Below are 27900 nucleotides of genomic sequence, written 5' to 3'. Positions count from 1 at the left end.
ACAGTGTCTGGCTCACACAGCTGCTGAGACGCAAGATTAAAAAATGATTCTCCCAAAAGGATATGACATTAGCCTCAGAAACTCTTTCACATCATGATCACAAGCAGAAACTAAGCTTGTAGACATTTAATAGTTGGAGCCTTTATAGTGTGCTCACAAGATCAGGACTCTAGATCATTCAGCAGTGTAAAGAATAGTCACTATACAAAATCATTCATGCAGAAAAACTTTTCTAAACTGGTTAACTGACTCATTTGTCTGGATTAGTTTTGGGCAAATGACCAACACTAAATCCCTACCCCCTTAGTTTGACAATAACATACATGGTGACACCGGCCTCATTTCACCAAATGCTGCAGTGTGTATTAGATGTGTGTAGATTAGTGTTTTTTCTGTTCAGAATAGACAATCCTAGCACTTAGCACATATAATTTCAACAGGAAACAGGAAAGTTGACCAAGCTTGCTCAACTATTATTGGACCACAGAATGAAAATGGGCAGGACTTAGGACGGGCCAATTGAGCAAATATCTTGGCTATTGGTGATTGTTCATCACTGTTTTTTTTTGGTTTAATGGTGATATTTGGGTGATTTTTGTCATTTTATTTTACTAGTTTAATAGTTCACCTCTGAAGTATGAGTGAGCTCCACTGTCAGCTACTGTTTCTCATTCAGTGACCTAACCCAGTTACAGAAAGAGGCCAGCAACTGCAGTTGCATTTTAGATTAGTTTTATTTTGTGTCTGGAGTAGATTTTATTTCTGGACTGATGAAGGTCACCATCATCAGGATTCTATTTGAAGATACAACACACACTTGTCCATATGTGAATCATTATGTCCTGAAGTCATAATATCAGTTTCTGTTTATGTTGTGTGTTTGCATCTTGGAGCTTATGGCAAACAAAATGAGGAAGAGAAGACATTGAGACATTGACATTCAAGACACTGAAGAGAAAATCTGGGTGTTGCCGCACTGAAAGCTAAACGATCGGAGGCGTGCATTGCTGCTGAGCTAGATATATATGATAACACACACACGCACACACACACACATGCACACACACAAAATATACTCTCCTTCTCCCTAGCTTAAGGAGAGCCACTGGGGAGTCATTACAGTCAACGATGACTCCCACTAAGTCGGTTACTTACACAGTACAAATTAGGCCTGTGACAAGAGATGCTAATCATGCTGTTGTGTTCAAATATTAACACTGTAGATAGACTGCTGGGTTTGCAGAGCGAGAGATGTACCACTGCAGTGGAAAAAATAAGACACGATAAAATCTGCAAATCCAATTCCACAGCAACACACTCGTAGCGATGTGAACTTTGTTTATTTTTTGGGTCCCTCTGTGTGTGTGTGTGTGTGTGTGTGTGTGTGTTCACGAGCTGTTTCATGTAGACATTATTGTCAGTATCGTGAGCTGGGGCCTTCTGAGTCTTTGGCTGACAATGACTTATCAAAAAGAGTCTTTTTTATGGAAAAGAGGGCAATATTTGTTGTTGTGGTTCAACTTTGTGCTCATTCACAGAAACGAATAATGAAGGCCTGAGTGTCTTTACAATAGTTAAATATATAGAACATTATGTATAGATATAGAAAAGTATATATAAAAAAAGTTAAATTATCGGTGTCAAACTGTGATCCTTTTATTTGTAGGCAGGTTGTCCAACAATGCTTCAGTAATAACAGTATGTGGTGACACATTTTGTCTTCATCAAAAAACAAACTGCAGCATCTATGATTTAGATATTGCATTTGGTCATATTGCAATTTCATAATATCTTTATAACTGTGCAGTCCTACTTTGCAAGTAACAAATACAGTGTATGAAGTCCAAAAACGTCCAACATGGAAGACGTTGTTTGAAATTCTAATTTCAACAGACAGGGACAGTTTTTCACACTTTCCATGCGGTGAATGACACATATATCATGCCCATTCAGGTACAAATTTGCAATTTCAAGTTTGGAACTTTTGAAGTTCAGCATAAACCATTTCCTTCCACAAACAACTGAATGAATGACACACAGTCCAGTGAAATATCCTCTTTCTCCTTTCTGTCTATATGCAACTAACATACACAAAGTCACATATTTGAAAGTAGCACTAACTCAATGCTGCATCATTTTGTGAGATAAAACATGCACTTGTTTTATTCATAGGTCTGCATCCTTGCCTGACTCCTTTTTTCCCCTCTGACTCTCACACATTTCCTCCTCCTGCTTACCCTCTGCCTGCATTTCCCATCCTGTCTACACTGTGTTGTTAGGTACTGATTTAGAATCAGATATATCCTATAGAGCTACAGAAATGAGACTGAAATTGTGGAGGAAAGATAGGCCCAAAAGGCATGAAAGTATATATTTAGGACGGTAAAGGGAAAAGGGAGATTAGGAATACAAGTTAAAAGTAAAAAGGACTGACAAGCAGGAGGAGAAATTGCCCACTGAAGGACATAAGAAATAGACTCAGGTCAGCTCATCCCTTTGCAGCAATATTCAACAATGGAACATTCAATAAATGAAGAGGTTTACTTCAAAAGTCAACCATTTCGAGGGTTAGATGTTGAATTTGTAAAGGTACTACCAGTTGGAAATGTGCTTAATCTTTCCAAACTCGACATAGACAACACTTGCTGTGATATTGTAACGTAAAATCTAAAGCTGGCCTGGAGAAGCCGAGTAAACACCTGATCAAACACTTTCTAAAAGCTAATCCCCTGCAGCAGCCACAGCCAACATAAAAAAAGCCTGCAGCCAGCACCTAAAAAAGCTGAATCCTCCATGGACGACAGATCTTTAAGTGAGGCATCAGCAACTTCATTGACGTTTTAAGGTGTTTAATTATTTAGTCAGTTGGATAGGTTTTTGTTAGAAATGACGGAGATTTTTTTTCCCACTGTCTTGTTGGATATTAGTTTAGCACTTTTAATATCAAAAGCCGACACTTAGCCTCTGGCTGCATCATGAAAGCTTGGACTTTTTTAGAAATACCAAAATGAAATTGCTATTGGGTACCAGTACCAAATACCAGTACTGATAGCGGTAATTGAAAATACCTCTCTTCTACTGTCACTATTTCTCCTATCTATTCATCAACTCCAAGAAGATTGTTTACCTATAAAGGTAAAAATCTACGGTGGTCACAGACTGCTAATCAACGTATCTGAGCCTGAATCTTGAATTCCTGTACTGGTCAGTGACACAATCGCCAATGTATTTTTCATTTGGTGACTGACCCCCTGCTCTTGATTTTAGTGGGAAGAAAAATTACTGGAAAGAAAAAGTGGAAAAAGTACTTTTCCCTTCACTCGCAGATGAAAAACTGTACTTATGCTCAGACATGGTGCTCAGTTAAAGCTGCAGTCTGGAGTTTTCAGAAAAAAGTGGACTTAGCCAGAGGATTTGAATGAGCACAGCTCCCAGCTCCCTCCTTCTTCCTCTCTGCTGCACTGCAGCCCTGTCTTCAAAGTCCCTCCCCCACAGAGGAGCCTGCCGTGCATGAGCAGGCTCGTAACCACTGTGAAAGTGGACGTCTGATAACCAAGACAGCACATTCAAAATAACAACGACAACAACATAATCCGTGATTGTTCTATTCCTGACTAATACAACTAAATTGCCGTGAGGAGTGCCTCATGCTGATCACTATAGTAACCCTAGTTATAAACATTATTATTATTATTATTATTATTATTATTATTATTATTATTATTATTATCCCCGCGACCCTGCAGAGGATTAAGCGGCGTACATATAATGTACAGATAATGGATGGATTATTATTATTATTATTATTATTATTATTATTATTATATTATTAGTTACCAGCTAATCATTCAGGTAATCATCATCACCATGTTGACTTTTTGAAGTATGAGTAACGTTATTTCACTTCAGAACATACTAACATACAGAACACACAAACTAACTTATAACTGCCCAGTCACTTGAAAGACAATTTTGCTAACCAGTAGCCATAAACACAAAGGTAAACACCGGAGTTAGCATACAAGCTAACAAGCTAGATTTAGCAGCAAGCTACGTAGCTCAACTGCAACATCGCATGGCTATATGTGCTATTGCAAGTATTACTGTAACTGCCGCCGCCACAGCCTTGCGGTTAAAAGAGAGAACATAACATATATCAAGCAGGGGTCCTCACTTGTCCAGCAGAAAAGTCCTTACAAATCCTGCAGCTCCCTACAACTCTGAAATGACCCTCCGATATTTATCCTTGTTTTCTCTGTGGCTCTGTCCGACTTTTTCTTTTTACACTGCTTTTCATCGTCAGTCATCTCATTTCTTCTCTTTGATGTGGGCAATGGTGGAGCATCTTTCAGCTCTGTTGTTGTCGTCTGTTCTCCGCCATTGTTTACAGTTTTGGGCCTGAACGCATCTGACCGGGTAAGAGCAGGCACTGTGCCTGCTCAGGGGAGGGGCACTGCCCAGTAGGGCTGCAGCAGCATATGCATGAGAATGACTGACACTTCTCAGACACTCCCCTTGGATCTGATTGGTTGAGTTGACCCGGGAGCAGTGGATTCTTGCAAATCAAGTTATGGCCACTGGGTGGACCCACAGACAGTGGATCTTTACACAGCTGAGCTGTATCTACTGTCAGATCAAAATGACAATTTTAGCAAATATAACAAAAAAAAAATACTTGTAGACTATGGCTCTAATCCAAACCCAGGGTTGTTTTCTCACCCATGTAGCTCTACAGCAAAAGACAGGTGTCAGGTCACTCTAAATCTGGCATCAGTGAAGCCACTGGCTGGTGCCGGTAGAGTTCTGAATAATAGATAAGACAAAATGTGTCTCATTAGCCAGACTCTACTAAAATCCTGCTGCCACTGGCCATTTTAAATGGAGGGAGGAATAGACAAGGAGAGTATAAAAAAGGAGATGGAAAGGAAGATGGGAGAGGGTAAACATGTACTGGGTGGACAGATAATGAGAAAGCAATAAAGGAAGAAAAAGGGGGGCATCTTTGTGACTGGCAGACTGCTGCATCAAAACATTGGCAAAACATAATGAGGGATAGGAATAGAGAATCGTCTCATAAATAACTTTGAATTATTTGACCAAAAAATATGATTCCCTGCAAACAGAAACAAGTGTGACTGAAATTTATACAGGTGAGAAAATAAGTGAGAATAGAGTGACAGTCAAATGCTGGCAGTGCAGTGTTGTCATTACATATTCTGTCCGTCTTTATCTGCTTATGTGTCGGCCGTGTAATTCCCAAAAGGTTGTGTGATTCAAAACGGTGCTGGAAGCCGGTCATTAGTTTATGGTAACCGGCTCCATTATTAGGGCTGCACCTATGGGTTATTTTTGATCGATCAATTGAATGATTTGTTTTCAATTAATCCGTTTAATCTAATGACACATTTTTCGATTATTTTGATTGATTTGATATTGACTGACACATAAAAACACATTGTGAAAAAATGATCAAAGTGGCATATTTCAAAACAAGCACAATTTCCATCTCAGTGTTGTGTTATGACATTAACAATGATAAACCCTGTTTGTCGGATGCGTGACGAGAAAAATACTGATCCTCAAAATTAAAAAGAATTGCTGTGACAGATACATGATGAGACCAATCAGGAGGTCACAATCCCAGTGTTCATAGCACCACAAAGCACTGGAGGAGAAGCCGGAGAATATGATGCTACTGAGCGGACCAATGACAATCCTTGCAGCTCTCATTGCTGCAATGTGGAGTTTCATTACTGGGGAGGTGCACGTGAGGCTACAGCGTAGAGCATGCATCTACAAGCACAGAGGCGTAAATCAAGCTCATATATAAACTATAATAAAGCATGATTTGCTTCCTTGCAACGCTTCAATGCACGTTATGCAAATCGACATGTTTACTCAATCGATTACGTCAACGCATCGTCCCAGCCCTATTAATTTTCTAAACTGCTGTTAGCTGTTTGCTCTCTGTCAGCGGAGCGAAGTTAGAGGCACTGGGGCGAGGCAGTCGAGAATGTGCATAGGGTCACATCCTTTGGACTGTTGAGGATAGTCCAACCCAAGTCCTTCACAAAGAAATCTGCAGTCCGGCAACATCAGACAACTCAAATGAATCATCCACAGGCTTGTAAAGGCAACCAGGAGAGACGGGTAAGGTCACATTTTACCCGTCACATTACAATCCATTTATTTATGGCGGATAAAAAAGTGTTTGATACATGGAAATTACTACAAATTGTTACACAGAGCTCCTTTGAAGTTATGCATCTTTTAATTTTGTTTGGTGAAATGCTCATTAAACATTCGCTGAAAAGGTCAAGAAAGTGTGAGACATGGAATCAGTCAGAATGCCAGAGAATGTGCTGCTTTTACACACCAAGTAATAATCGACCACACAAACTGCTACGTCGGAGAGCAGAGATGTTTCTTGAGCCCATTTAGCCCGAGAGAGAAGCTCACATGGGAATCTCATGAATCGTATAACTCAAAATTATACCTACAACACATGCATACACTTAAGATTAAGCATGTTTTAGGTGTGAGATGATCTCTACCAGGGATTTAGCAGCTAGAGCTCTACCAGCTCTACCTGAGCCTCCACACATCACCTGGTCCACCAGCACCACAGTGAGCAACCTTTCCCCCGACATCTCTCCTTTCTCTGACGGACTCTCCAGCTGAGGATTTGCTTCATCCTTCCCTACAGATTCCATTATTGAATTGTCAATAAATCTGCCTACACTCAACCTCTGCCTCGCTGTCCACTTTTAGGTCCCGCCCCGCACCACAAGGCGTAAAACCTGAGGCATTTTGGTGCCGCTGCAAACAGTCTGACCTCTCTGCTCTGGTTCTGAAACACTGTTTGCATCTACAAGGCTGTGATGCTTACGTGACCTCTCCATAGTATGAGAAACAAACATGAAGCTGCCTTTTTTCCCCTATCAGTCTGTCTCTGCTCCTGAAGGAACTCAACTGATTGCTCTGTATGTTTCACTATCACTCTGAGTCTCTCATCTCTAGCCGACAGATGTTGCCATCACTGTTAGCAGGATATGGATCTTAAGAGTGAAAATGAAAAGTTATTGTTCCTCCCGGGTGTGATTGTGTGGCTATGTGCATGACAGCAAGTGAATTAGTGAGTGACTGGGTGACAGACAGGGAGTGAGAGAGAAAGAGAGAGAGAGAGAGTTTGTGTACCTTTGTGCTGATGTACCTGTCTGTCAAGCTTTTCTAAGCAGAATCAAAGGAAAGCAGACACACATTTGACTCCAGGCCATGGCCAAGTGTCACACTAAACTCCTTACAAAGCAGTTTTACTGGATATGGAAAATACAAGGGGAGAAAAAAAACCTAACTCTTTTTAACTTTTGGTATATAAAAAAACATGTTTTTACTGTGTGGGCTTTTCTTGAGGCCAAAGAAACTGCATTTGCAGTAAATGCTAAGCTCAGCCCAAATCCCATCCAGCCAATATGCCCTTCCCTTTAGGAACTATTAAATACATAATTATATTTATTGATGGAGCCTGCAGTACTCCTAATGATCAATAACTTGCTGCAAGTCTAGAACTGTGTAACAACAAATGCGGGATTAATTCTATAAATCCGTCTTTTTCAATTTATGGTCCCAAGACTTTGAGAGTAGCAGCAGAGAGGAAAAATATGAATATAAAATGTTTTCCGGCAGCTACGCTTGCTGAATATAAAAGGGTGAAATGCGTTTGTCAGAACATCACAACTAAACAATGCAAAAGCATTTTACTAAAGAAGCTAACAAAGATTTCCTCTGAAAACCTGAAAGTCTGTGTTTGTATGAGAAGTGGCCACATGTGTTCAATTGACTCCCGCTCAAAATATCTTGTGACAGATATGGATATGTTTAAGTGTGCCCGTCAGATTTTGTGATGATGGTTAGAGAAATTATTATCACAAAGCATAAGGCCATTTTTTTTGGTTTTACTTTATGTAGCTTCTTTGTTTGGTCTTTGTATTTTCAGCTTTTGTTCTATAAGCTAGCTTTTTTGTTAAGTTACTTGTTTGCCTGTGTGTGTGTGTGTGCATTTGAGTCCACTTTGTTAAACTTGAACAGTTTAGCATGTCATCCGAGAAGGACAACAGGAGAGTCAGTAGACCATCTATCATTCTAACCATCCATTTTTTCTATTTCAGTTATTTGATAAAGAAAGCTTCAGAAGACAGATTACACACTAACAGAGCCTCTTTGTGACCATCACATCCACTTGGACACGTCTTCTGGCAGTAACTTCTGCACCTAAAGATTGAGACGTCAAGCGTCTATTTGGAACGTGCCAAAGTGGGTTTGACGAGATTGCTCCATTGAGGTAAGCTTTTCTCTCTGTGTCTCTGTTACATTGGAGCCACATTTCTGCTGCATATGATGGCATCAAAAAGTGCTGCACTGATTGATTCACTGATTGAGTTATTGGGCCTGTACACTGTAGTACACAGACAAACCACACGCACTGAGGAAGTGGGTTCAAAGTACTGTAGCACAGATGTGCTGATGAATCGTGGCTTTTCTTTTGATCTTTTTATAAAGTAATTCTTGGGAATGTTGAACTGAAATTAGGTAACAATGAGCAACAGTGTACAAATCAAAAACCACTCTTGGTCCTGATGTCTCTCTTTCTTTCTTGTGGAAACCACTACCCACTGGGCAGGGCAAACAAGAGAGAAAAATCTCCAAAAATGATGTGACTATTACAGTTTATACATCCACATTCATGCACATAGATACAATTAGAAACTCATATCCATTGCAGTTACCTTTAAATAGATATACAGGTCTAAACAGACCCAAAGTATAATATGAATGATCTTACCTCGCCACTGTGTAACAATTCTGCTGTCTCAGAGTAACCGTTTGGGAGGAGCAAACACATATGAAAAATAATAAAACATTCCTAAGCCACAATCCACCAGAGGGCTGTAACTTTGAGTTACAATCTTTCACCAGAATACCATATTGTGTTACATTTGGAGGTGGTTTAAAATGTGTCTCAGTCCAGACACTCTGGCTGCTCATGTCAGATTTCAAAGTGCCTTTGTTGTCTCTCACAGTGCGACACTTGACAGCAACGTCAAAATCAAGCTGTGACATTCTTTTGTTTGCTAAATATTCTCCTGTCGGTGAATAAGAGTTCATTATCTGTACATCAATAATATTCACTTCATATAATAATGCGTATGGATGTCAGCTTTCAGTGCTATTACTGTGCTGTGCAAACCTGACACTACAACGTTTAATATATATATAATGAAAAATATTTGATTTTGAGTCAATGGCTCAATCACCCTGGAAGGTATTGAAAAAGACTTGGTGCATTTACTAAAAGTTGTGAAGAATGAAAAATAGAAATTCCAGCAAAATCCAGGAAAAATAGGTGTGTCTCATTCAAGCAGCAGAGTCAACAGGTCAAATGACCTTGAAGCTGTTGAAAATATTCATCAAAATGTGTTCCTAAGTGTGTCAGGAGTTGATTGTCACCTACTTGTAGTGACACAAGTTTCACATAGCTACATCTAGGGTTAGGGCTGGGTCCGAGGCAGACCTGTAAAGTGAATGGGATGGATCAGACATGAAACTTGACCAAGAGTCAGGGCCAAAATTATTCCTCCAGAAGTTTTTAGGAGCATGATTCAGGCCATTTTGAGTTGATTGGGACATATTTGAATTTGCACACTTTCCGATCTTGGGCTAGGGTTAGGTTAGAGGCAGGCCTCCAAAGTGAATGAGATGGATCAGAGATGAGATTTGACAACGTTTCAGGACCAAAATTATTCCTCCAGAGCTTTTTAGGAGCATGTCTCAGGCCATTTGGAGTTGATTGGTACATATTCGTATTGACCCTTTTTTTGGATCACACATAGTTGGACTTATTGTTAATGTCATAGTTTTGACCTGGAGGATATTGAAAAAAACTTGGGGTGTATCCACTCTAAATGGCGATTTAATAAAATACGAAATTCGTGAAAAATAGAGATTCCACTAAAATCCAATAAAAACAGATGTATCTCATTCAACCAGTATAGATGTATCTTATAAAGCAATGAACTGTACAAAGTTATTCATCAGGTAACTAGCAGTACAGCAGACTGAATAGAATTCAGTCTTTAGACTTTCATGTCCACAGTACAACCTTCATCGTTCCTTTGTCTATTTTGTCCTCTCCTTCCAGTATTCTCTCTGCAGTGGGAAATGAGAATGGCAGTAAAATGTGTAAAGCCTGAGATGAAAACTGTGTAGAAATGTTTTAGTGAGCCTGTTGGGCTTTGTGTGCAGCAAACACACAGTTTATGTGCTCTGAGAGTGTTGGCCAGGAGGAGATGCTTTGCAGCAGGGATGGATATATTGATCGCCGTAGATATAAAAGCCGTGATCATCTGGAGTTAGCACAGTCTCTCTAACCGCCTCATCATCCTGTTGTCAATAGCAACACAATCACACTGTCTTACAGATTTTAATGTCACCAAAACAATCTGAGATTTTACTGCAATTAAATTAAGAATTTCCTGAGCAGACCTGGGAAAATAATCAATTATCTTCTCAGCCATATTTATTCTCTCCTGGCTCAACAGGCACCGACAGCACCTCTGGTAATTCACCCTACAATGATAGATGTAAATTCAATACACTGAAATTCTAGGCTTGTGTATGGAGAGGATTAGGGTGGACGAAATGACTGCATTTTGATAACGCTGCTCCATAGTACATGGACTATCACACCAACTTTAAAGCAACGTTATGTAACTTATGATGAGAATCGCTTTTCAGTCAGTTCATCTCAGAGACGTGATAGTTAAATAGCCAGAGCCAGTTAACCACCAGGAGTTGTGACAGTCCCATTAACTATGGTGGGTGCATGTGTAGTGTAACTACTCACGACACAGTTTACTGGACTCAGGTCAGCTAATGTAGCCAGCTTCCATTCATCTCCCTAATTTGAACTGATAACCATGATAATCATGCGGTGACATCATCTTTTTTTTTTTTTTGGTTAATTGATTGACCAAATGCTTCATAAAATATAGTACAGTGTAAAGTTTAAGGTGACATGATCATATTTTTGATTTTTGGTAGTCAAGAAGTCAAAAAACAACATTTCAAGCAAATCCCAATATTCATTGAAGTGAAACAGATGAATGTTTGGCATTTCTTCTTGAAAAAGTGACTCAAAGGATTCTCAAAATAGTTTTTCCACCAATAGTCTTTTTTTCTGTCAACTTACTGATCAGTTCTTTCAGATCTTCATCATCATAAAGCCGAGTGGATCTGAAAGGACTGACACCAAAACAACAAACAAAGCTCTCTGCTTTGAGAGTTCTCGGACAGTCTGTGGGATCACCGGCGAGGTCTGAGGTATTATGACTCTAATTCCAGCAGGCTGGTCTGAGACTGTCAGCGTCTTTATAACAATCTCTTTGAAGCCAGTTCCTCCTCTCTGGCCCTGGCGGAATTATCACTAATCTATCTGACAGAGGAAAGACTGTGGAGGAAAAGTGGTGAGAGCTGCTCTAAATACTGCAGGAAGATGACATTTCTCTCCCTCAAATACCTGCAGGCCATCCCCTTACCAGAGATAAGAAGGAGGGGAGGACAAGGAAAGCAGCTGCTATGGTGGGAAAAGCTTAGCAAAGTGGGTGAATTCAACCGTGCGGTGCCGACTTTGTTCTCTGGTGGTTTTGACACTGTTTACTCTTAATTTGATACCATTCAGAGAGAGCAGAAAAGCTGTGATCTGGGATTTTGACGAGCATCAGTGTCGCTTCAGACTGGAAAAGGTCACACATGATCTGAGTTCAGAGGTAATGACTTACTCTAGAAGAGATGTATTTGCCTGTATATCTGGTTCACGCTTCTGAGGGAAAAATAACACTGAACAAAGGTGAATTTAGGAAACACATTTAGGTCAGATTAAAATAGATTAGTAAACAGGGCAAATAAAAGTAGGCTTCAAACACTCTCAGATATTTTGTGAGGTGCGAGTAGCTCTGCCAGTGCATCTAGACTTCCAATAAGAAAAAAAAATTGTGGTAAAGAACTGCTCAAGGGCTGACGTATACCACAATCATGTTTTGTATACATACTGTGATCTCTGCCTGGATATAGAAACCACAGCTGCTGGATTATTTATTCATTTATTTATTCATGGCATAAAACACACAACAGAAATGAATAAGCCAGGTCAGATGTGAATTTCATTTGATTTTCCAATTTTGTTCTCATCTCTGCACGTGTGCTCATGGTGATTTTTGAATTTTGCCTTCCCTGTAAATTCACTAAAAGCCACATCATCGTATTTTCTATGAGGCGAACTGGTTTCAGTGTTTGGGAGGGGCGTGATTACGGGAATGCCTCTGGTGACCATCAGAGTTTGCTGCACCTCCACTCAGCTCACGTATTTTGCAGCACTGATGCAAAATATAAAAGTACATTAATTCCTTGTGTAGAAGTGCACCGTAAAACATCACACTAAGAACATACAGGTAGAAAGGAGAAGGGAAGGGGAAACGAGAGGAAATCACTGTCATGAAAAAGCAGAAAACTATGATGCACGCCCGAGTGGGGAAATGCATTTTTCCCCAATAATGAAAGCTAGTGCAACCTGTTTCCACATGTGTGTTACATTTTTGATTTTTGAATTTTTGTGTTCTTTGAATAAGAAAAAAAACACTTTTCTTCACTTTGTTTTTGTCTGAAAGTTGATAGCCGAGATATTCAAATCGCTGCAGCCAACATCTATATACACAGGTAGATACATACTTAAAGGAAAACTCTCACCAAAATGCAACTTAGGCTTGTGTAGAGACCCTGGTGATAATACGAGCAAAATTTCACGTTGTGTCGAGCCTTCTTAGTGTTTTAAAAATAGCGATTTTGATGATACCGCTAAAGTGCCCACAGCACTCCTGCTGAAATTGAGTTTGACCTGAAAACGAAAATAGGGTAAATCCTGAAAGTGCCTCTTTCATCGCAGTTCTGCTTTTACATGAATGTTTGACTCATATATATTCACAAAAAAAGCCTAGGTTGCATTTTGGCGAGAGTTTCGCTTTAATTCGTTCGAGTTCAGAGCAAATCCAACTGTTGGAAAAAAACGCAGCTCAGTGTTGAGGCTAAAACAAGATCAACATTCAAAATTTGCTTTCACTGTATTGATAATAGTCTCCACAGGAACAGGTGCTAAAAGCATTTATAGCAAACCAGTGAATCTGTTTCGGACTTGTTTTTTTCCCCCCTATTTCTCAAATTTTGATAATGCAACCCATAAGCTTCTCATATTATACTGATATGCTAGACTATGTAGATTTTGCTGGTTTAAATGAAATCCTGAACATTGTGGAAGATATAATGATTCATTTTGTATGCCTGGAGACTTCTGTCTGTATCGAACTTAAATAATTAATTTGATTAACAAATTAATATTAAAATAGAGTGGATTATTATACTGGCATATGAACTTGAAACAGTAGAAACTACAAGCTTGTCTCCGTCCAGAAAAGAGCAAAATCCGCCCTAAGGCAACTCTTAAGCAGCCAACTAATTAACATCTTGTTTATTTGATTGAATTACTTTAATTGCAGGTTGCCAGGCCCTGGTATTAATACTTTTAGAAGCACCAGGTAAGGAAGGGTAAGTGTGATCCATCATGTGGTGTGTAAGTAGCCTAATATACACCAGGTGAGTGAGGCATCGCTATACCTAAAACTGACATGTTTTTCATTAAAAACAGATTCTTTCACCATAAATTCAACAGCAGAGGAACCACGAGATGGAAACCAACCTAGATTCCACTGGCTCCAAAACAATGACAGTGTCTCTGACCAGAGAGGAAAAAATCACTGGTGACATTCAGGCTGCAGGCCAAATGGCTAATAGTCTCTGCCCTGCTTATCAGTAAACTGCACTGTCTGCCAGCCCACACACACACACACACACACACACACACGGACATGGACTCTCTCTCTCTCTCTCACTCACTCACTCACGCACACACACACACACACACTCACACACACACACACACTCACACACACCAACAGTGTGACTCCCAGCCCTGGCTGAACCTCCCTCCCCTGCTTAGAATTGAAAGCTTTACAATTTAAGCCAGTTAAGTGGCATATTGTTGTTCACAAGGAGGAAGGAGCTGGAAACCAATTCAGGACTCTGTCAAAGATTTGTATGCGCGCGTCCATATTCTGAGGGAGAACCTGAATGCTCGGCTAAGCTGCGAGCTCGAGTTCAAAAACGCAATTACACAGCGATTCAAGACTCCACCTGTGCATCTGAGCCTGCACGAGTGCACCTGTACCTGTACGCCTGCATGTGTGAGCCTGACTGTGTTTCACTGAGGACAGGACAAATAGCTGAGCATGTTTGTGAGTACATGTGTGAGTAAACTGTGATAAGTTTAGTTCTCGAGAGTGCGTGAAGTGTGTGTACATGCAGTACATACATCATGAGATGTTAATTTAACAGTCTCATTAGATAAGGTCAAGAGAATGTTCAGCCAACAAGCGTTGTCCTGGTCAGCTCTAGTTATTCTAAGTGAGAACGCTGTCTTGGCTACAGTTAATAATACTTCAGGCAGTTGACCTGGCGTAGCCTCTGTGAGCACACTTCCTCGCTTTTACCATCTGTGTTTTATATCGTGATGCTTTATTTGCTGCTGTTTTCAGACAGAAATCCAACAACGCGACTCAGTAACTCAGATGTTTGAGAAGTTGTTCCATCTTGTTGCTTTTGGTTTACAGTGAAAATGGCATCGATTGGTTGATCAGATGTTGATGGCTACTATGTTTTTCACCGTTCTGGTTATCATCTGCAACCTGGTAAACCTTATCATTAAGTTTTTTGTTATTAGTTAATAGCAGAGTATGAGTGCTGATGTGCCCGACTAAGTGTGACAGGCGACTCTCACTTTTAAGAGACAATCAAAAAATGTTCATAGCATATGTTCATGTTCATGATTTCTAGCTTTGAGCATGACATCATCCTATTTTCTGTTTTTCAAACGTTCTGGAGGCTCAATGCTGTGACAGAAGCATTTATGCCATTTCAAGAGTCTGCCTTAAGATTATGGTCTCACCCTACATTTGATAAAATTAAAAATCATTTTCAGTTCAACACATTTCAAGGATACACAGATCTTTCTTATTGACGTGGGCAAACTTCAAGTCTCAAATTGAACATAACCAGAGACGGTCTCACGACCATCACCCCAAGTCAATGTGTAAAGTGCAACTGACTACATGAGAAGGTAACTTGGCTAAACAGGTTAACTGAACCATGGCTAAACCTCAACTCGACACCTTTAAAGTGTAGCGACAGCACTGTTTTGATGGTCCCCAGTGAATTGGTCTTTAGTCTGAAATTTGCTCCAGGAAGAAGCCTATGTCTAAAAAAACCACACACACATGCTGACTCACAAGGTGAGAAACTGGTGATGTGGACCGGCCCACCTATTCAGTGTTTTTTATTTTCTGTTCAAACACTGGAAGTAGGGGAAAGGATGAGCGGCTAACAGAAAACAGAAAACACTTACAAAGTGGGCACGGTGACGGTTGCGGAAACAAAGCAGTCGACAGAGTGAAGTGTGAGATGTACTCTGAAGAGGTGACACGCTGGAGGGAAACCAGAAACGAAACTATCTCTCTAAAACATAATTAACTGAATCCACCGCGGTAATGATGCAGCAAGATCACACGTAGGACGGACCACAGACACCCGTCTCTCCCCCTCTCTGTCCCTCTCACAGTTTGATTACCATTCATTACAAACTTCACAAGGCTGTTGATTGGCATCCTGTTTGAGGCGACGGGTCTGTTTGTCTCCGTGCCGCAGGACTCATTTCTAGCGCTAATGACTTAGCTGGCACTTAATGGATGATACAAATAATGGAGCTGTCACTGTACACGCTCAAACAACAGCAACTCAAAAATAACTGCTCAGTATTGCCTCCAGAATTCTCTGAAAGTCCAGATAATCTTCGAATGTATGAATGAACGTTTATTGTTCACCTCAGTAACGGTTTGTGCAACGGTATGATCTCGGTGCTACACCTTCAACTTCTTCCCTTTTCTGAGATTCATTAGTGAATGGAGCTGGCCGAGGTGTAAAATGAAGTGTGGAACCGCGAGTGGTCGTGACCCCGGCCCTCCTCTTAGGACAGTCTGGTGTCAGATGTGGATGGACTCTTCAACCCCTCCTACTAGCATCCACTGACTCCTGGTCGATTAACTTGGCCTTTCCCCAGTCAATGCTGTGACCGGCTCTGAGAGCTGACTGCTGATGAGGATCATAAGATGCTGTTGAAGCCTCAGAAAAAGCTACAAATTGAACCTCTGAATTGAGATAATTTTGTCTCACAGGACGTGATGTGGTTGCACCGGCACTTGAAAATATATACCTGCACAAACTGTGATTTGTTGTTGTTTATTTGAAAAAAAACCCAAAAAAACCCCAATATTTTAGTGCACTAGGCCATTTACTTGAAAGATCTGCCGATAGGAAAACGACGTGGGAAAGTGGTGAATGACTGCTTTTCCATTTCAAGTTTTATGAGAACATTAACATTAAAGAGCTGCTTCATAAGCTATGGACATTTTACTAAACACAATTCTCTGGTAACCAGCTGGCCCAGTAAATCATGGTATAGTTGTAGTCTAAATTATGCAGAGAGGGAAGAACCTCACCTTGTTCCTTCTTGTGTAGAGTTGTAACTGACAGTGTGTTTGTGAGCTGGAGATACACATTTTGCATTACTCATTATATCAGTTTGTGTGTTATAATGCAGAGATGAACCGATCGATCGGCCACAGACTGGAATCGGAGGGTTTTCAGCATGAACCGGCTGATAGGTATCAGATGTATCGGATCAAAAATCAACTTTTCAATTTCAGTAACAGACCATACAAATAGCATTCAACATGTCTTCTTTATCAGTTATTTATTAATCTATGTTTTACTACAAACATACCATTTAATTTTCCATTAAAAAGAGTTTCAGAAAATCCTGCTTTATGCTGTTGATTTAATTTCTTAGAAAGGAAGATAATCAGAATCAACCAAAATTGAAGTCAGCAGGTCAGACAAAAAAAAAAAAAAACAGAAATCTGAATCTGCCAAGAAAATTGCAAATGTGCTTCTCTATTATAATCTACAGATAATTGTTCCAGTAAATTCAGTTGAGGGGCGCCAATACAAATCTGCAGCAACACAAAAACAACCTGACAATTCAACAATTCCTGAACAAATCCTGATGATGTTCCACCCACATTCAAAATACAAAGAACCAAAATATGTGTCACAGCGTGAGTAGAGAGCACAGATAGGAGAACATTGCCAGTCACAGTATAAACCATTCAGGCCTAATGTGACATTTATTTTTCAGTCTAGAAATGAAAAATGTCAGAACACATATTTATCCAAGTACTGAAATTAAACTGAAGGGGAGGAAATCAAACGCACACATATCCTCCATTTTACACGAGTCCAGAAATTATACAGCCCCGCCCATTTTGCAAACAAATCCGTCTTGTGTGTCCTTGTGAGAAAAATAAACCATTCATCAATCTGTGCAGTAGAAGCAGCTCTGGTCCTCGGCTTTTCCATCAATCAAACCACTGCCCAGCCGTCCAATGGAAGGCAGAGTGACAGTGATGACCCCGCCCACCTGGTCGACTGGGTGACCTTTGAAATCATCGTGACAAGGTGATGGATATCCCGTGCCACGGGAAGAAAAACATTCCCCCCTCCAGACTGCAGGTGAGCTGGCAGAATTACATCTCTGATTAATTCGGCACTTCTTGCTGCAACCACAGAAACCTTCACCGGTAAAAAAGAAAAAAAAAAAAAGCGAGATAAATATACTTAACCAGGATCATTTTCACAGAGTGCAATCACTTTTACAATCATATCATTCGTGACACTGAACACCCCCGCCCATACTGAGTTTGAGTTGCCCCACCTCCTTGAATGTGTGCTGTAAATTATGTGTGTGTTGTGCAATTGTTGTGATGTTTTTATTGTGTCTGAGGTTACTAATGGTGATTTTTCTGGTCTTGGTCGGACAATAATGTTGTAAAGTAAAGTAAAATCGGACAACAAGACGTGTAAAGTACCCAAAAGAGCTGCAACGTGCCGCCTCTTTCCAATATAAAGGAAAAAAAAAAATCGATCACATGCTTCTAGTGCCTCTATTGATTAGCAGAGTCGATGGGATAACAAAGGAAACTGAGTTAGCCACAGGTTCTGTAGAGGAGAGGGATCCAGTCTGGCTACCGAGACTACTGCACACAAATCCAGTTGTTACACACATCAGATAATGATTTGTTGTATTTGTATGTCGGCAAAGTCTAACATCTGGTATCGAGGAGGAAGCCTTGCTGCTCTCACAGAGGTTTACTTACTGTTACTTAAGAAATGAAAAACACTGCTTTCACAAATAAAAGCAGATCTATTGTGCCTTTAATATGTAATCTACTCTGAGCTGCTCCCCACACCACTGAGCCACTTACCAGTGAAACACACACACACACACACCAAAACTGCAGCGTCAGGTATCTGCAGTCTCTACCGTTGTTTGGCGAGAGAAATGTTTTCCAGTCTCATTAATTATCTTCTACCTTTGACTCTCTCTATCTTGCACTCTCTTTCTTTCTCGCTTGCACACACACACGCGCGCACACACACGCACACACACACACTTGTTGGCAAAGTTTCCTTAATGCTGATTTGCTGGATTAGTTGCTTTAAGTTTAAATCCCAAATCTTGCCTCATCTCTTTCTGTCTTTTTGCATTTTCTCTGTCTGAAAGAAATCTCATCGTCACAGAGGAATGACACTGCAGAGTTACCATGCAGACGGTCCCAGCTGCCCACAGGCTGCTCGTAGCTAACTGTAAATGAAGCGTTATCATGGGATAAGTAGCTTGCGTCCCCCATAGATAGAGGCTGCTATGTCTTTTTTGGAATATAATGCAACACAGAGGGAGAAAACTGCAGCAACAGCGTGGGGAAACCCATTGCTATATCATTTGGTTCAATTTGTCATTTGCTAATTGACGGTTATATATACACACTGCATGCATACAAACCCCCCCCCCCCCCCCCCTTTTGACCCAGAGGTGCTCCACTGAAGATGTCTGTTTGTCTCAAGTGCTGTTAGCCTTGAGCCCTGCTTGACATAGACCTCAAAAACTGTGAATCATCCTCACCCTTAAATTACGGCAAACTAAATGGATGGATGATGGATGTAATACCTCCAAGCAGGGCCAAGAATTTTGACATTTAATAACCTTTTAAACTGTGGCTTCTCTTTGATACATGTCTATATTAGAGACATCAATGGTTTGTACGAGCAGGGGATCAAACACCATCTGTTAGAGATCCAGTCCAGTTACAGGCAGTCTGACTCTCTCTCTCTCTCTCTCTCTCTCACACACACACACTGGTCTGGAAGGTCAGCCAGAAACATGACGTCCAGCCAGATGTTATCACATCATAGAGTGCCATCTCGGTGAGGGAGGGGCCATTAATTCTGATTAAAACGATTAGGGCGAGCAGCGAGAAAATGGTGGATGTTAATACAAACAATCGACTAATCCTGAAAATGCAAGGTGTGCCAGTCATTTCATAACCTTTGTGAATTGTCATTGGATGTGTCAGGTGTTGAAGCGAACACTGCCCATTTAGTCAGTCGTACTGTTCTGCATCCAGACTGGAGAACATGCTGTGTGCAGATCAGAGATAGTAAACAGCAGGGACGCACAATATCGCTATACAGATGATATAACATGCAATAACTCATACACAGCTCAGGTCAAAGTTAGGTTTGTTCAAGGCCTTTTGAAACTGCTACCAATTTCAGTTCTTTGACTTTGACTAACATCACATACAATATTTTTTCATTACCCTAACTGTTAAAGACTGTAATGTCTTGAGGCTACTGCTAAAAATGTATGATTAGCCTTAAAAAAGTTGCAAAAAACTTGTGAGGTTTGCTCTTTGTAGAGATCTTTAGCTCCACTGTATAACTAGTTGGCGAATGACTAATTCAGGCGACTGATTAAAGCATGCTTCCCTGGTAGGTGTTGAAGTGCGATGCTCTCTAGGCCTGAAAGCCTGCCTTAAAGCTAAAACCACTTTAGAGGAGTGTGTATAATAACGTGCCCTAGTGAGAAACTCTACAGTAGCTGCAGTCTACGGCGGCAGTGCTCGGTGTAAACTTTAAACTCTTACACGCATTAAGTTCTGCTTTAAAATATTCCTTCTTCCGTCTCCTTCGGGGGACCCAGATAGGTACATACATACACACACACACGCACACACACAACTTACATCAAGGCTCTAATCAAGGTCTGAAGCTAGGTAATTTTTCTAATTACGTATGGCTGACTATTAAATTTTTCACCCTGGGAACCTGAGGGTGGTTAACCGGCTGTGCCTCTGTGTGTGTGTGTGTGTGTGTGTGTGTGTGTGTGTGTGTGTGTGTGTGTGTGTGTGTGTGTGTGTGTGTGTGTGTGTGTGTCTGTGTCTGTTAAAATATGAAGCTCTTCCAACCGATCTGCTCATAAAGGTTTTACGGCACGGACACACGCACAGTTCAAGCTGCAGAGAAACACTAGTTTCCCCTCTTCCCCTCGCGCTCCTTCCCCTTCCAGGCAGCTGAGGATTGTGCTCACTTATCATGGCTGACAGAGAAGTGAATGAGAAAGAAAGAAGGACAGGAAAACAGAGGAAAAGGAGGGGCAGAATAAGATTAAAGAGATGGAGTGACTGAGGCTGAGGAAGGAGGAGGCAGATTGAGAGGCAGCGGCATTGGGAGAAAAGAGTGGAGGAGACGGAGGAAGGCTGATAAAGTGAGCTCGGGAGAAAGAGCAAGGCTATATGATTCATCAGTGATTAGTGAAGTATGAAACCAGCAGGGGAAGAGCTCTGAGGTTTGGAGGACGAAAGAGGAAGACGAAGAGACGAGATGAGAAAAACAGGGAAAGAGATGACAAAGACTGATACAGTGGATGTTCAGCCAAGGAGTCTTGAAGATCCTAATAAGAGGGAGGAAGTGTGTGTGTGTGTGTGTGTGCTAGTTGTACAGCCCGGAGTGATCTGGCTGCGCTGTAGGAGACAAAAAGGTTAGGCCCCCAGGAGATCTGGGAGTCCCACAAAGTCAAAAGTTTGTAAGACAGATGATAAAATATGAGATTCAGCCAAACAGACGCTTATTCGAACAGTAAGAAATGATTTTAGATTGCACTGTTTGCTGACACAATACACCTGTCAACACTTTTCATAGATGTTGCATTGTTAAATTATGAATAAAAACCCCGGAAAACAGAGAGATTTCAATCAGCATGAGGATAAAAAAAAAAAAGAGATATAAGACAAGGTAAAAGGACGAGCGGTAGAGGACGCAAAGGAGGAGACAACACCAGAGAATTTCCTTGTCTTTCTTAGAGGATCAAATCAGTTCTACTTGTTCAGCAACAACATCCTCTCTGTTACTATTTTCACAAAGACAATCTGACAAAAGATGCTGAAAAAGCAGGAGAGGAGAGGGGACTGCGGCCCGTTTGGTTCAAATCTTGTCTCTCAGAAGTGCACATTCAAAGACGAGAGACTGCACAGTCATCACTACCGCAGCACACATTTCTGGAGCCAAAAAAACCCAACAAAAACCCACCCTGCTCTCATACAGAAACATTTATAATTACATTGTACAAGAAAAGCTCAGCTGTGCGCAGTACCAGCTGCTCCGGATGGGGACATGCCACCTATTTTAGGCCCTCCATGAGCTGTGACGGATCGACCCATCTCACTCTGCTGTTCAGCTCAGCAGGCGGCCAAAAGTCTCTCCCCTACATGAAAGCTGTAGTTAACTTAACTACCTTAATGGGCTCAGCACCCTGCATTCACCTCAGCTGGGTCACTTCGCTTTTCATGAACTATTTTTCCAATAAAGTGTCATATGTAGGAATAATCCTGCATCATATCACTACAGGCCAATAAGAAAATAATGGTCACAATAAAAGCAAACACATATCTTTATAATTATACAAATTGAAGAATGAATCAGTGATACAGATTCAAAAACGCTGAGTGAAATATTATAATTTTTCATAATTATAACCGTTCATACACAATCAGAATAAAACGAAACAGTGTGCAATCTCTTATCACGAATGCTTTAAAGGTGAGAAAGGGGCCGGTTGGTTCATGAGTAAGCTGGAAGCTAGTGGTTTTTTTTTTGTTTTGTATTGTTTTTGCATCTGAGATAAAATAAATACATCTAAAGATATATTACTTTGGCTCTGATGTAACATCCTACTTCTGTCTGACTCTGTAACATGTCACGAGTCTTGCTAGTAAGATTAGATGATCTGAATCTGCTAAGTATCTAGTAACTGAGGTTATCAAAAAAATGTGGTGTGACTCTGTAAATAAAATAAAATCTCAAAGTGTTAAGTACATCATTAAAATAAAACTTTTGGTCATTATCAATTAGCCATAATCTTTTACTTACAGAGTCTATTGTAGTTTGTTGTTCCAGCTTCTGCCCCTGCTGTCTCCTGGGAGTAGAAAGTTGGGCTTGTATAATAAGGTGTTGAGAAAGCTGCTTAACCCAGAGAGTACAGAGGTGAGTTACGGAACAGAATGCAATGTGAGTGTTGTACACGTCACGATGTTCCAGAACCGTCAGTGATCTTCTGTTCTGTCATTAAGTGCAGCTAACAGTCAGAAGGGCAAAGCTGAGGCTTCCTTTCATTTTAGCTCTTTTATCCTACACCTTTAGCATAACTTTTACTGTTCTCCTTTACTTTTCTTGTTTCGTTGTTTGTTTGTTTGTTCACAGTTCTCACCTGTCATATAGTTTTTTGTAGCCTATTACATCGAGAAAAAAAGAGAAGTCATTTGCCTTGAAAAAATCATAGAAAACAAAAAACTACAGGGACAGTGTACATTAATCAAACATTCCTGTAAGTTCACCAGAGTTAGCCGAAAGGCTATAGATTTTCTTTTATAATAAAATGTACCAGACAAGTAATAATTGAAATTTGTGACAGTTTCGGAAATATCAAAATATTTCTAATAAAATCTATGTATGCAGGCTTTGTATCCATCTTATCTCTGCATGTGTGCTTCAGAATAATCACTTTACTTTACTCCCCCCCACTCTCACTCTCTCTGTTAATCCAGGGGTCATTGATCTGCTGTAGAACAGATGGAGCGCTGCATCCACATGGGAATAGTGACTCAGTTTGTATGGAGATTTCCAGGTGTTGAAGGTATGGGGAAGAGGATTTCACAGTACATAGACACACTTTGGACTGAGGGTCCCCAGCAATTAAGAGAAATCATGTTTTAATTACACTTACAGTCACTGCAATTTCTGTTTTGGGCATCTGCCTCCCAACAGTAATGCATTGTATTATCACCATCACACAGTAACCTACATCTTGACAAATGGGCTAAATTGTTAAACATTTTATCAATTCTACGCTTTGGTGAGATAAAATCCTCTAGTCTGTCCATGTCGACACAACCGTGAGATGAATTATGTATGTGGCAGGTCTTGAGCCAACAGGTCCGCAGATGGACGAGCTCTGTCCGCGGTGCTGAAACATTTTTATTCAGGCATTAACATCGAGCTGCAGAATGAAAAGACACATGTGGCCTACACTTTAATTCAATGTAATCCAATAGCCCTTTATTGAAATACCAAGGCGAGGCTTCTAATTTAATTTTGCAGGTATTCAGAGAGGTGTTCTTTGGTCTGTTACCATAACAGCCTGTTGGTCAGTGGTTGTGTCAGTTCAGCTCACATAGTTTCTTGATTATTGGCTTTGTCTATAAAATATCAGAAAATAGTAGAAGTCTTTCATTGTATCTGTCCGTCAATGCAAAGGGAAAAGATTTATATCACATAGGACAAAGAAAAACATCTGATGGATTTCAAAAGCTGGAGTGAAAACATTTTCCCCTATTTTTTCCATAAAAAACTACTGAAACAGAAATAATGAAAACATCTCACAATGTCACATTGCACCAAAAGCCAATGGAGTCTTTTCTGAGCTAGGCCTGTCTTGGGCATCCAAGTCTCCATCCCCGAGTTAAGTTTAGATACTTATTTTCATGTTTTTCAGTCATTCTTTATGTATACAAGGTGTCCCAATCCAAGCATGCACTCTGTTTTTCATGGCTGCCTTGTGTATATAGGACAAAAAAAAACCAAAGCAGTCGAAGCAAAGGTGAACATATGGTGAAACATATGCAATAGGTTTTTTGTTTAAGATGAAACTTTAACGCAAAACTTACCTGTAGTTTTTCCACTTTTGAGGTCTTACCAAAGTAAAGGATTTGAGCACTGCTGGGTGCCAAACCTTGTTATTCCAGTGTTGGGTAAATAGTCATTATCTTGAATAAATGTGGCCCAGAACAAAGTAAATGTGTCTACCTCCTACTGTCACCTCTGAAAGAATCCCTCACTGCCGCACAGTCAGGGGGCCAGATTAAATTTCAGACCTCATCTACTTAGCAGTCCAGTGCAGGTGTTCTTCAAACGCAGGAAATATGCTCTGAAGATAGCTGTGTATGCTCTGAAGGTATCTTTAAATGTAGTGATCATGCAAGACAGAGCCATTAAAACACGCACGGATCACCCAATCCGTGTTCCACTCGCTTCAGCTCTCACACTTAGCTGCAGCTGCATGTCTCAGCCACCCACCACTTTCCCCAAGGCAAGGAGTCACACTCATCCACAACCCAGTGTGACAGCTGAGGCGAACCACATCAGGGTCACTCGCATGAAGAGTGTGCGTGTGTGTGCGGACCATGAGGTTACCGCGTGCAACCTAACATTTCATTCACATGAAACCTGGTCACATTACGCTGTTCTCATTAACACGTTGACTGTAACAGGAGCCTGAGGCGCCCCTGCAATCCCACCCTACTGAGAGCAGTCCCATTCAAAATGAACCGCAGAGGGGAATGGCTCCAGTGGCTTCACTGCTGGTCTCGGCTGATAAATTTAATTGCAAATTTGAGTCTACTATTACTCCCATGCATTTGTCAACTATCTCTACCTGTGCTGCGTTTATACATAAGCTCGTGCAGCTGTGTTTGTCATTGCTATACCCCCCTCACATTACAGAGCGCACTAAACTGCATTTCCAAATGTTCGGACACCGTCACTACAACTCTACCACAACAGAGATTTTCTCTAGCTTGTTTTAAAGAATGCAACAAAGCATGAAATCAGTGTCAATCTGCTGAGCAAATTATGTTACTCCTCACAAAAGGGGTTTTAAAGGAAGTAATCTTGAGAGGAACTGAATCAAAGTACGCTGCAGCTTTTATGTGTCCTCTTTCTCCAGTCCAAGAGATAAGAGTTTTTTCTTTTTTCCCCTGCTATTTCCCCGTCTATGTGCTTCTCTTAAGAGGGCTGCAGCTTTGCCAAGATTTAAAAAGGTCAAAGTCAGCGATAAGAGTTCTTTGTATTATTGACTGTGCTGGGAGATAATAACATTAGAGGGGATTGCGACACTACATGCTCATGATAATTGCACTAATAACAACATGAAAGATCACAGCAGCATTAAAAAAAACACAAACTTTTCTAAAAAAACTTACTGCTTCAATATGGCCTTTTACTTCATGCAAGTACTAATCAAGTCTTTTGTGGGCAACATTTAAGCTTGAAATAAACAATTGAATGTGACTGTCTTATCACAAAACTGGACGATGTGATGAGGATTAAAAGAGTCGAAGGAGGGAAATGGTTTCATCAAGCAAATCATCTCATAACTAACGTTGCATCCCATCCTCATATATGAACGACTGGTACACCTGTTGATTGACAGCTTCTCCCAAAAGGTAATGTGTCATTGCTCGGAAAAAAACAACATGACCATTGCAACAGAACAGCAACACTCATGCTGGACCTTTGTCGTATAGTTGCAGTATGGTGAGGTTGATGGGTTAGGTTTAAGCAAGAAAGCTACTTGGTTATGTTTAGGAAAACACTGCTGTTTTAGTTAAAGTTTATTCATCTTCTGTTACAAACGAATCTAAATTACCACAACAATTTACACTGAGTTATATACATGACTTAACTTCACCAGCTAGTAAGTCAAAATAACTCACTGTTTACTTCTGGTTTCACACTGGGCATGACCGGTGGTCTCCTGAATGAAAGTTCTGTGCTATTATTTCTTTTGCAGACGTAACGATTGCTACAGCCACTAGAGGCCGCCGCCTAACAACAAAAAGAAATACGGGCCATAATAAGCGGCTTTCATTTTCAACCAATAAGGTCATTTTTGGTGATGAGGACAGGCCCGAACTTGGACTGTGAGACAACTGCTGGTGGTTGTTGGCAGTGATGATACAATCTCACTTTATAAAAAGGTTACTAGAACTACTAAACTTTGTGTAATTAAAAATTGTGGGGGAGGTGAAGGACTCAATGATGCCCATTACATTTAAGGCATTTAGCAGACGCTTTTGTCCAAAGTAACCTACAGTAATTCGTAAATACATTTAGACATTGATGCTGGTGGCTGCCACGCAAGATGCCGACCAGCACATCAGGAGCAGTTTGGGGTTCAGTATCTTGCCCAAGGACACTTCAAAATGCAGACCAGGGGAATCGAACCAGTGACCTTCCGATAACAAGTTGCTGCCTCTACCCCAGAGCCACAGCCACCCTGTCCAGAGCATTTTTTTTCTTTTAAACCTTAAACATGAAAAGGTCACTGAAACCAGATTATAAAATAACTGTCTGTACAACGACATGAGTCATGAAGGGAGGAGGACTATCACTCAAAGAATTTTAAACATCATGTAATCATCACATAGCCTTGATAAACCTCGACTTCGTTGGCGTGGGCGTCGTGTCTCTCACAGAATGCAGTTGTTACTGTGATGTTTCTCGGATTGTAATATTAAAGAGAGGCTCTGCAGGCTGTCTCCACAGAGAGGGAAGACAATCACGCAGCGGTCCAACTGGATCAAAGTTCTATCTCTGAAAGATGGCCAGACAAACAGCAGCCAATGGAGCCAAAACAAGGAGGAAAAACCCCGACAACAAAGGCGAGGGCAAAGCATGACAGGCTGGGCTAGAGTAGAAACAGCCTTGTTTTGTGGTCTGTCTTCTTGCCATATTTGTCAGCAGCAGCTGCAATAAAGAGAGAAAGAATGCACCAAGGAGAACAACAGGGGAGAGAAGTGAGGCAGAATGACCGGAAGGAAAATAACAAAGTTTGAGATGAGATGGAAACACAGTAGAACAGAATTAAAAAAAAACTGGTCCTTTCCAGGTGCACACACAGAGTTGTTTGTCTTCCTATATGTTTTTACTCTTGTATTCCCTTTGTCTTCTCAGCTGCATAAATAAAAAAGATGTCACTCCATCTTGGGTTACAGCTGTCACTCATCCTGATTGACTCATGTGGCTTGTCCAACGACCCTGAATCTGACGCCCACTCATCTGATTCTGACAGGACAGACCAGGATCAAAGAACACGCAAGGTCAGGCGATTTATTCTTTACCCATTCCAACAACCTCTCCAGTGCTCCTCCTGCCTCCATCAATCTCCACCTGAGTACCAAACGTTCGTCCTCCCATCCTTCTTTCTCTCACTCCCTTGTTTTTCCACTCCCTCACCACTTTTCTGATTCTACTCGTCCCTCCTTCGCGCCCCTCTTTCCATCAATCCCACTGCAACTCATGGCACCAAACTGACCAGCGCGTATAACGGAGAAGACTATCAAGGCTGTCTAATGAAACACACGCTCGCTCAGGTCAGTCCTTCAGAAGTGCTCTGTGTCGCTGCACACCGGGGAGAGAAGGAAGGTAAAATATTACTCACACCGACACTGA

The 27900-nt window shown here is 40.8% G+C and overlaps 2 long non-coding RNA genes across 3 annotated transcripts in view; both read right to left on the bottom strand.

Annotated features, from left to right (window-relative positions):
* Window positions 1-27900, bottom strand: part of LOC119007982 — a 107692-nt gene that overhangs the window by 22445 nt on the left and 57347 nt on the right. The gene's annotated exons all lie outside the window — the stretch shown is intronic.
* LOC119007983 lies at window positions 16953-22784 on the bottom strand. The gene is made up of 2 exons (XR_005071295.1): window positions 22543-22784; window positions 16953-17847 (listed from the first exon to the last, which is right to left on the bottom strand). It is a non-coding gene; the product is annotated as an uncharacterized LOC119007983 (long non-coding RNA).

The sequence above is a fragment of the Acanthopagrus latus genome, chromosome 18 (assembly GCF_904848185.1).
Source record: "Acanthopagrus latus isolate v.2019 chromosome 18, fAcaLat1.1, whole genome shotgun sequence".
Classification (NCBI taxonomy): Eukaryota; Metazoa; Chordata; class Actinopteri; order Spariformes; family Sparidae; genus Acanthopagrus; species Acanthopagrus latus.
The sequence above is the reverse complement of the archived record's forward strand: the minus strand, read 5'-3'. Positions and strand labels throughout refer to the sequence as shown.